Source organism: Biomphalaria glabrata, chromosome 5 (assembly GCF_947242115.1).
Source record: "Biomphalaria glabrata chromosome 5, xgBioGlab47.1, whole genome shotgun sequence".
Classification (NCBI taxonomy): domain Eukaryota; kingdom Metazoa; phylum Mollusca; class Gastropoda; family Planorbidae; genus Biomphalaria; species Biomphalaria glabrata.
The window spans coordinates 9,716,420-9,728,728 of NC_074715.1; positions in this window are offsets into that span (position 1 = coordinate 9,716,420).

Sequence of the window (12,309 nt, forward strand, 5' to 3'; positions counted from 1 at the left end):
AAAACGCCAGAAAAGAAAAGCAAGGCAAACAACACTAACTCCAGCTGGAATAACCTGCCCAGTGTGCGGCCGAACATTCCGGGCTCACAAAGGTCTCACCAGCCACATGAGGAGGTATAAAACCCCAGTGCAAAGCCCTCAGCCCCCTGGATGACAAATTGGTCATCATCGAACCACGATGGACGAACTATATATATATATATATATATATATATATATATATATATGTACATTAATGTTATATTATAAAGAAGATTAATTATCGTCATTGAAAAGGAGAAGCATCCCCTTCAAACTGGGCACTTTGGGAAACACTGTCTTTATCTGTAGTACCGTTTGGGCACAACACAAGATTTGTCGACCTTTTTTTTTTCATTACTCTCAGCCTTTTGCCTTCTTTTAATGAAGGACCCGTCCATTCTTTTATGATGTCTTCTCACTGTTTTCTATGCCTGCCTATTCTTTTTTCCTGGTACTGTTCTTTAAAGAAAGATCTTTGAGAGCCACGAAGACCTTGTAATATTACCATAAAGTTTGAGACTGCGTTCTATTGATGGTGATCGATTATTTTTCCACTTTTAAATATAGAGAGAAGACAGTGCTACAGAGTATAGTAGTATTGACTAGACGAGTACACTGGCGAAATAATTATAATTTCTTTCTCTTTCTCAAAATTAAAAACAAATAGATTCTAAATCTATTTTTTATACAATTAGGCTATGTAAAAGGAACATGTTTACGAAATCTTATGCAAATCTTTTTGCTAGTTTACGACATAAATAAGTCAGTGAGTGGTATTTTGCGCTTATAATATATAATTCGTAACAATCTTTTTTTAAAAATCATTTCTATTCAACTCACTCCTTCATGGAGCGTGGACGCTGATTTCGAATAATGCTCTTCCGATTTTCCTAGATATTTAACAGTTGATGAATATCGCTGAAATAAGGCCAACGTGGGGTAGTCAGCCGTTCTACCGTAATTATACGATAAAACTAAATTCTTATGTCGGTTCAATTTTATTGGACGTTTATTAGATTCACTTTTATTTTTATCTACAAGAAAAACTGGGGAATGCCTGCGGGCAGGGTTGAGCCAGGGACAAGCCCGAACGACAGTCCAGCGGCATATCACACGACCACTCAGCCACTTCAGATCTAGATTTAGAAGTAGATCTGGACTAGATCATATGAGTTCTAAATCGAAACTTGTGGTCTAGTGTTAGACCCAGGTGTTCATATAATAATCATAATAAATAATCGCACAAAGTATGTCTTCCTCTGGCTGATTAAAAAAAATGCGGCCGAATAACTTCATGGCAATAATTTGTCATGGGCTCGTTACCTGAATTAAAGCAAATACTTTTTAAATTATTGTTTTTTTATTATTTATTATATTTGAAGTTTAATGAAGGAGGTATTGTCTTTTTTTTTTAAATATATTTTAAAATATTTTTCTTGTTAAAAGTCTATAAAACTGTCTATTTCTAAAATGCATTTTGAAATGGGCAAGTCCTTCAAAAGAAACAAAAAAGAAACAGTTTGTGTCGACATTACTCTCCTCTGATGGCAGAGCTTTGTTTTACAGTATAACACTTCCCGATAATCAAGTGTGGAATTTGTAAGAGAAGACGCAAATAAGTCACAATGAGCGGATTTTTAGTTTGCCTGTTTATGAGTTTAAGCCAAGTACTTGGTTCTAGTTGTCAAATTTAATTAAACTCAAACAGATTGTCAAAATATTTGACATATTCATGAGGTATTTATCGGCGATAACGGTAGCTTTTAAAATGCATTACGCTTGGACATGACGAGTAATTATTTATAAACGTGTTCCTTTACACATTTTTACTAACTCACTTTTTCTGTCTGTCAGGGTAGAATCTTCTGCACGTTAATATCCAACCTTTAATTCTCGAATAATGTTAAAACTTTGTAGAATTTGTCATTAACGATAAAATTAACATTTAAGAGCTTTAGAAGTTTGATTTTCTTTCTTTTAGGAAACAAATATTTTAGCTTCTGATCGTGTTGTAAAGCAACTCAGGCTAGGAAGTGGGTAATAGGCAATATTATGCCGCCCACGCCTGATCCGGTTCTTTCTGTGGTCTTGCTGTAGACAATAGGCTCATTAACCTACCCTCCAAAGCTGTACCATCGCAAATAAATATTAAGCCGAAAAAAATTAGTTTTCAAGTTCTAAACCTAATCTTAAACCTAGCACTAAACATAACCTTAAATAAAAATATGCCAATTTGTTTATGACGTTCTTAAGAGAAGGTAACTCTCCATTCCAGAAGTTAAAAAAAAAACAATAAACTAAGAGCAAGTATCACCGAACTATATATTAGTTTGATGAAATTTAGTATGATCAAAATTTATATTTAGTGCTAGCTTTAGGGTTAGGGTTAGAATTAGGTTTAGTTTAGGATTAGGTATAGAATTAGGGTTAAGGCTAGGTTTAGGATTAGGTTTAGGATAAGTTTAGGGTTAGGGTTAGAATTAGGTTTAGGGTTAGGTTAAGAATAATGTTTAGAACTAGGGTAAGTTTAGATATTGGTTTAGGGTTAGGTTTAGAATACGTTTAGGGCTAGGTTTAAGAATACGTTTAGTACTAGATTTAAGATTAGGTTTAGAATTAGGGTTAGGTTTAGAATAGGTATAGTGCTAGTTTTAAGATTATATTTAGTGCTAGGTTTATGATTAGGTTCAGAATTAGGGTTAGGTTTAAAATAGGTTTAGTGCTAGGTTTAAGATTAGGTTTAGAATTAGGGTTAAGTTTAGTGTTTGCCTAAACCCTAACCGTAACCACTAAACCTAGCCCTAACCCTAGCACTTACCCTAAACATAAACCTAGCAATAACCCTAACCCTAAACCTAGCACTAAACCTTAACCAAACCCTAAACCTAACCCTAATTCTATACCTATTCTTATTCTAAACCTAACACATAACCTAGCAGTAAACCTATTAATCTGATTATACTAAACTATAATATAGTGTTTGTTAGGGAAATATTATTTAAAACAATGTTCCCAAACGATATATAGTTCAGGAAATTTTTTTCTTCTCCAGAACATCATAACAATACGGCGTCGCCTCTATTACAGCAATAATAAGAAACCGTAAAAACTACATTTTTTTTTCGGCTTAATATTAATTTGCTATAGCTAGGAGGAAAAGGAAGGGAGATAAGATGCACCCCTGTCTCACACCTGTCTCGATTGTAAAAAACTCTGTTGTTCCCTCTTCTGTTTTAATACAGCAACTAGACTGACTGTAAAGGTGTCGTAGGATCTGGACGAAGTTTTCTGGGATGCCGTATTCTCTAACTATTTTCCATAGTGATTCTCGGTGGATACTATCAAACGCTTTTTTTTTTAAGTCCACGAAACTGATCGTTAGCCGTTGTTGGTACTCAAGACTTTGTTCTATGATTTTTCGTAGAAAGAAAATCTGCTCTGTACATGATCTGCCTCTTCGGAAACCTGCTTGTTCTTCTCTGAGCCTTTCATCTACAGACTGCTGAAGCCGTCTCAACAAAACGGTGCTGAATACTTTGCCCGTAAAAGTCTATATTTATATGTAAAAGATAATAAGAGTTACAATGGTTTGTAATAGAAATGAACTAGATTTTTTTTTTTAAATTGTTAAAATACTAAAATAGTAATAACAATTTTTTTTCTAACAATTTTGAGGATAGAAATGTTTAAAATTATAATTAATTTTATGGCTAATTTTATGGCTAATTTACTTTTCACTTTTAAAAATGGATCTCGATTAAAAGAATGTGCAAAAAATTGTTAATGAAACATCAACAGAGTGCATTATGGCATCTATTGCGAAAAAGGCAGAAAATTACAAAATGTCTAAAAAAAATGTCAGTAATGGAAGTTATATATGCAATTTTTATTTTTCAGTATTATATAGAGTCCCGCTCCCTAATAAAAAATACAATCATTAGTAATAACTATAAAATGGAGATATGTCCAGCGTCTTATCAATCGTTTTCAATTCAACGCTTCCTCTACTTTTCCCCCGAAAACACAACTTTTACAAAAGTATAATCAAATGTGGCGACAATTTAAATTTAATTGGTGTTGTTCTTCTATTTTTATTTTCCGGCACGAATTTGATGCACTTAAAAAAAGAAAAACGTAACGTCAAATATGGCCTTCTTCCGTCGCGAAGTGAATATGGATCATGTCATAGAAACGAGATGAAGGCCTAGGCATTACCTGTGGTCGGAAGGATGTATCCCACGCATCAGTTCTTTCCTCTACACGCAGAGAAAAGAGCCAATAAATTTTGGGGTCAGCGGCATCACAGGCTCTGCCAGGATGTAGCATTGAGTGCTGCAAGCAGCCTAAGGGTCGCCGGCTCATGATTTTTTCTCAGAGTTGACACTCAAAGCCCTTCCCTTCCTAACAGTAAATAGACCTTATTTTTAATGATTTAATTGTAAAAAAAAAATATAGCTCATGAGCATGGGCACCCGCAGGATATTTTGCAGGGGTGTGTGTGTGTGTGTGCAAGCTGACACCTATGGCTCAAATTCGTTGCTTCAATTAATAATATTAAAGAAAAGAACTGGTGCTTCTAGCCCTCCATACCTATACGATATTAAGTTCACAGTAAATACCTGTTTCATGAAATAAATAAAAAACAACAACATGTAAAAAAAAAAAAAAACTATTTACTGTACATGTTGCAATTCTAGGATTGTTTTAGGATGTAGACAAAAAGAGGTTTAATTTAGCTTTATTATTGCTTGAAAAGCGAGATGTTAGATAAGAAAATAACGAATCAGGATACGAATGTAAAGCTGTGTTCTTTAATGATCCCAAATTAACGTTTTCACTCGGATGGAATGGGAAGAACTCTCTTATATCTCAGGTGGACGTGTTTAACCTACTACTTTATCGAGCACTATCAATGACTACTCTCTTCAATCTTGTTTAAAGAGACTTTCACATATATCAAATCGAAAGTAAGCTGGTAAGGATTGTTCCTCCAAGACAAAAATAACAAACAAGAATAACAACAACAAATCTTTTATCATATTCTAGGCCTTTATTAAATATAATAATATTTATTAATAATGTACACATGAAAACAAATCGTCACGACAAACGTGCTATAGAATATTGAATTGCAAGCCTTTAATCTTATCTTATCTTATATAATACAGACGTTATTTCAAAAAAGAAGATAAAGCGCACAGGGTCTGACGTGAACTACAGATTAGCCTATTCTACTTTATTATAATAATAATTATAACATTAGGCTACTCAGAACTCAGAAGGGTGCACATACATGGTCAGCCATCGATTCCTGATGAGCCTAGGCTAGTCTACTACAACTGTACTTTAGTCGCCAGTGAAAGCACTACTTGTTGAGTTTCTTCTTAGATTTAATTTATCTGATGGGGCAAAAAAAATGGCTAAGTTTTAGCTACTCAGAATCCTGAGGGGGGGGGGGTGAGTGTGCAAGTGCACCACCTTGCATCTCCTGCGGATGCCCAAGCTCTTGAGATATGAAGGGAGAATAACCCTTGAGGGATTATGGGCACGAAATTGCCTAAATTGCGCCAGTTACACGCATATTCCCCTTCTACTGTTAGTGAAAACCGTTCCGGCGGATATATATATATATATATATATATATATATATATATATATATATATATATATATATATATATAAATATAAAGAGAAAGAGACAGACAGACAGACAGACAGAGATAGAGACAGATAGACAGAGAGATAGAGACAGATAGACAGAGAGAGAGAGAGAGAGAGAGATAGTGTTATGGAACGATTAGGAATAAGTTATTTATTTCGGGAATAGGGTAAAGTTTTACGTAACGACGATGACGTCATATAACTTTAAAAAGTAAGAACACTGTAGGAGAAGCTAAAACAAGATGTTTGTCTTATCACAGTAGGAATAATAAGCATTATATAGACGGTAGTAATAGATGACATTCGACTGTTCCCTTCTTGAGCATTAAAAGTGTTTGTTGTTTAACACTAGAGTCGACTACATTTATCGATTATTGGCCTTTCGTCGGTGTTCATGTTCCAGCATTGAGTTCGGTGTTACCTCCATTGGAGCTTGTTCCTATTTCAAGTACTCATCACTGCGGAAGCGCTTAATAATAGATAGATAGATAGATAGATAGATAGATAGATAGATAGATAGATAGATAGATAGATAGATAGATAGAATAAATAGAGGAAGAAATTGCATATTCAATTTTTTTTCTTCTTTTTTTTTCACAAACATTATTTAATATACTAATTGCAATAAAAGCATGTAAATTTTTGCATTAGTTGATAGTAAGCACATGGGTTGACGAGCTGCCGTAACTACAAAGGCATATAAAAATATTACTAGCAGGTTACAAGCGGGCAGTTCTTAACTAGGTTAGTGTTACCAACCAATATTTAAAGCATTGTCGGTAAAATTGCGCAAAAAAATGGTCAACATAACAGAATTATGAAACATACATAATAAAAAAAAAGAGAAAACAAGTTTTTAAAAAAGTAAAAATTACTGATACGTCGAAATTATATTTTAGGACTTATATATATTGTAGGGGCCTCTCATTTCTGGAGTTCCTGTGACAGTCTCCTCGCTTGGCCTTTCCCTAAATACGGCCCTGCATATAGTTTACAAATAAAATGAAATAAATATGTGAGGCTAAAAAAATATTTCTGGATAGGTTTTTGCAATATTGTTTGGTCTATAATGTGTGTGCTTTGAAATTTCGTCATGTTTGTATGTCATTGTAAAATTATGTTTAAAATATCTGAATTTAAGATCGGACTTTTTTTTTTTTTTAGAACAATTGTTAGCTATTTTTTTAATGTACTGTCTCCTATATTGTTTTCTGGTAAGGTGTTCGTGTACACATTCTGTAATAGTACATCCTTTATAAATTATTATTTCTACAGGTTAGGGTTAGGTTTCCAGTTGATCGTTCATCAAATCTAAAGGGGGTTATGTTATCACTGTTCCATATCTTACTCTATGAAATAGTACCTGACTGTTCATTGATAACGGATAATGGCGTTATGTAATCACTGTTCACAGTATCACTTTCTGAAATAGTACTTGACTGTTCATTGATAATGGATAATGGTGTTATGTAATCATTGTTACTTGTATCATTTTCTGATATAGTACAATATGTAAGATTGGAGGGTGTTTCTATACCATCTATAGGTGTTATGTAATCAGTATTCCTTGCTTCACTTTCTGTAATATTTCCAACCTGTTCCTGTATAGGTGTAACAGAGTCACTAAACTGTGTCTCGCGTTCCGGTATAGTACAATATGTAATATCTAGATGTTCATCTGTAACATGCATAGGAGTTATGTACTCTTGGCTTGCATTCCTATGAAGAATAAATGAAAAGATAAATTTGTATCATGTGTTTAAAAAGTCAATGAATGGTTTCAATTAAAGAGTTGACAAAAAAGCGCTCTACTTTTTTATCACGCATTTGAAATGTATTTACGGAGCGTTTATCAACTTTTAGTAGTCATTAAATGTAAAGCACATCACGGAATTTAACGCTAAATTTGACCTCAAAGATCATCAAATCTGCAACGTGCATTAAATTCCTAAACTTGCTTGTTTTTCCATGTTTTACAAGAATTTAAAAAATGTACTGTTGCATGGTTGAACCACAGTAGATTAAAGTTCGATAGACGCATATAGGAAACATTGAGAGGTTAAACGCAGAACTTCTATGCCAAGATGTCTTAATCTGCAATCTAGAATCGAACGAAAAAGACAAAACATTTTTTTTTTACATTTTATCTGCCCAATGTAGTAGATGGCTTTTGATGTAGATAAATTAAGCGTCCGCGGGTATTGAAGAGCAGGGAAACAGAAAAATGCTTTCGGAATAGGTGGACTGGATGTTAAAAATGCAGAATGTATAACTTATAACTCAAAAATTCATTTTAAAGAGATGCCTTTTCGTTGTTGATCTTTGTAGATGGATGTTGTTTGAAATGTTAGGCTTAATTGGTTAAGGTAAATTACTGGTTAAGCTACAAGTTGTATTTCATCTGTCGTATAGCTTCCTATAGTAGCGAAGAAAGGATATTGTCTGCAATCTTTAAAAGTAAAGTTCCTCCTTGGACCTTGCAATCTATAGAGCAGATGATGTTAAGGAGCAAAGTGTCATATAGACAGCACAATGACCAACTGTCTTTATAGTCCCAAAATAAAGTCAGGCACCCATTATAGTAGGGTTGACTCATGGGCGCCCAAAAAATCCCAGAATTAAAACATCCCTGTCTTCACCGAAATTTAAACCCGGGATTCCAGGTTCGAAAACTGAGTGTTTAGCGAGACATCACCCCGGCTGGGCTCTTAATAAGGTTTTTGGGCTAGTTTAGCAGGTTACCTGTGCAAGTGTATAAAATGATAATAATAATAACTGTAGCTTTTATATAGCACTACTGACAGAGCGCTACGGTACAATCTAATTTGTAGATCAGTGGGTGGAGGGGATATCTAAGAGAAGGTTTTCCATGCTTCATTTATTCGCTCAGTAAACACAACTCTGCTCGAATCGGGTGTCAAACCTCTAGCCTATTTATAGGTAGCCAAGCCAACTTAAAGTTTAAACGTAATCAACCCCTCTACCACGCTCCCTAAAATGTTTAGTTTTTGTTTTTAACTTTAAAAAAGTTACTAGTATTGTATACACATATTTTGTCCATTTTTATTATAATTAATCAAAATCAAATAACATTTCAATTACAATTTTTTTTCCGAAATAACGTGTATACAAATTTTTTTTTTAATTATTAGAAATGTGTAATACAAAATTATGTTTAATACAGATTTTTTTTCAACTTACAAAGTAGCAATAGGCTTGAAGCATAATTTTCCTGTAAAATATTTAGATTTACGTTAAATGTTATATATGTGTAAATAACTCAATATCAATCTATCTATATCTATATCTATATCTATTTCTATATCTATATATATCATGGGCGTAGCCAGGATTTTTTTTCGGGGGTGGGGGGGGGATTGGGGGGTGGGGGGCGCCCCCCCCCCCTCCCGCGAAATAAAAAATTGTTTGTATGTTTGTGTGTGTACATGATCTTTATTACTTTCTGACCCTTCATTCTTTCGGGAGACATTTTTTGTGCCCTAAAATGTTTCTTCCTGGAGTTAGTGAAAAATTGTAGACATCCTGCCATTGTCAACAAGGGTTTTGGGAAGCGCATGGATCTCCCCCAGCGCGGGGCCAAGCCCCGCCGCCAAGCACTATTTCTGGTATTGAAAGCCAACAAAATGAATATTCTGAGGTATCTACAGTAAATTTTCCTGCTATTAAAATGTTTTATTTTAAAAACCTAAAATCTATTCTTACTGGTGCCAAGTTGTACTAAGATGTCATCGCAGCCCTTAGTATGCGTAATTCATTTTGTCGAAAAACATGTTCTGCAAACCTCATACGACGCTCTGTCACAACCTTACTAAGGTGTCGACTCCCAATTTGGAATAGGATTTCCTTGATTAGGCCCGACCTCTATAACTGACTCCTAAAATCTGTCTTAGCCATCTTTGTTGAGCCACATTTAGTCTTTTTCAATTTCGGCAGATGTCTATTCAATGCACTTTATTAATGGAGCCCCGCCACTGGTAGAAATGTGTAATCTCTCTTAAATACGCTCTTGGAATTAGGTGACTGTAGTTTGCTTTAGATTTTATATCGAAAAGGGAATTTTTATAGTCAAAATCATCTGTTGTGGATTTTAAACAATCCCTCGGGTTTTTTTTTGTGTTTTTTTTTAATTCAAAACCCCATTTAGCTACGGTCATAGAATTTTAAACTCAAAACCATCTGGAGAGGTTTTAAACTTTTAAGAAAAGCCATCTGTAAGAGAGGGGTTTAAACTCAAAACCCCCAATTGACTTGGCTACGCTTAAATAATTGTAGTGTGTAATTTGCTTTTTTTAATATTATTTTTAGCATGAAACTCCGCTGAAAGGGGGTTTAAACTCAAAACCCCTTTTGGCAACTCTCATAGCATTTTGAGTGCGTAATTTGCTTTTTTTTTTTTTGAAGAGTTATTTTTTTAGCTTCAAACTCCACTGGAGAGGAGTTTAAACTCAAAACCCCTTTGATTACACTCATAGAATTTTAAGTGTATAATTTGCTTTGTTTTTAATATTAAAGGGGTATTTTTTACCTTCAAACCACGCTGAGAGGGGTTTAAACTCAAAACTGAGTCAAAACCCATTTAGCTACGCTAATAACATTTTAAGTGCATAATTTACTTTTTTTTTTTTTTCATATTGAAGAAGTATTTTTAACTTCAAACACCGCTGAATGGGGGTTTAAACTCAAAACTTAATCTAAACCCATTTACCTACGCTCATAACATTTTGTGTGCGTAATTTCCTTTTTTTTTTATATTGAAGAGGTATTTTTTAGCTTCAAACCCTAATGAAGTGGGGGGAGGTTTGAACTCAAAACCCTTTGGCTACGCTCATAGAATTTTGAGTGTGTAATTTGCTTTTTGAATCTTCCTTAACTGTGCTCTTGGAATTTGGGGATCGTCGTTTGCTTTTTTTTTGTTATGTTTTGTTTTTAGAAGAGAGGGATTTAACTACAAAAACCCCTGGTAGGAGGTTTTAAACTCAAACCCCCCTGGTAGGGGGTTTTGATAGGGGTTTTGAGCTCAAAACACAATGGTAGGGTATTTTAAACTCAAACCCCCCAGGTAGGAGGTTTTAAACTCAAAACCCCCTGGTAGGGGATTTTAAACTCAAAACCCTCTTGGCTGCGCTGGGGCAAGTGATGGTTTAGTATTAAAATCACACCTAAAATTAAAAAATCAAAGCAAAAAATCAGTAACTAAAGTCCGTCTACCCCCCCCCCCCAGGGGGGGGATTTCATTTCGGGAGGGGGGGGGTTGATAGATAGATATAGATATAGATAGATAGATAGATATACATAGATAGATATCTATATATATCTACCTTTTTATTAGTTGATGCTAATTATAAATATATAGACTGAGAAAAATCAGTAATGAAAAACAGCAACACTAAAAGAAACACATCAGAATGATTTTTAAAGACATTGCAACTATCGAATATAAATTTTCACATGTAAATTATGAGTGAGTCTGGTGTCAATGTATATTTTGGTTTTCTATAGTTATCATATTTTGTTTTGTGTAATGCACAAATTGTAAAAATTTCCTTATTAATAATAAGGATTATTATTATGTCTGATGTTTCTATAGCCGACTTAAAAGAGACTTAGCGGATCCCCAAAACGAAATACTGCTTTTACTTCAGGTAACCTAATTTGACTAAGGGTCGTCCTAAAAATCCAGTAGTTTAAGATCTTAGTCTTAACCGGGATTGAAACTAGAGATCTCCCGGTTCGTAAGCTAAGCTACCAATCAGTCACCAAGCCCAATATAAAAATGTGAATTTAAGGTCTGAGTTTATAGAGTGTTGAAAACAGTGCTAACTATACAACTGGAATCTAAGAGTTGAAACAAAATGGTATAAAATTGGTACTGAGGCATTTGCTTTGAAGAATTACTTCATATTCAACACCTCTTCAAAGAAGAACGAGATTAAGTAACACAATATAATAAATAAAAAAAAATTTTACAAAAGTTAGTTTAAAAACACAAAGCTTATATTAAATGTAATTGTATCAGTTAGTTCACTAATTGTTGCAGAGTCGTCAAGGGGACTAATTCAACGTATACCACCACATATGTCAAGTAAGGTATTCTTCCATTATTCAACATAACAAGATAATTGGTTGATATATGTAATTAATTCTACTGTTGTCAGGTAAAAGAAATAATTGCGCAAAATTTTAGAATTAATAGATTGGGTGTGAGAGAAATAAAGTGTACAAGCTTTTCTCCAAACGGGCAGTTTGAGTTGATAAAAGCTTTCTAAAAACCGCGCTCCGAAATAAAATCCCCCAACCCCCACCTCCACACGAAGGGGATCGCAATTTAGTGACTGATTTTTTGTTTTGATTTTGTTTATTTTAGGTGAGATTTTAATACTAAACCATTATTTGCCACAGCACAGCTAAGGGGGTTGTGAGTTTAAGCCCCTTTACCAGGGAGTTTTGAGTTTGAAACCACCTACCAAGGGTTTTGAGTTTAAACCCCCTACCAGAGTTTTTTTGCAGTTATATCCACCTCTTCTATCAAATAAAAGCAAAAAAAAAAATGCAAACGACAATCTCCAAATTCCAAGAGCACAGTTAAGGAAGATTTTGATTTTAAAC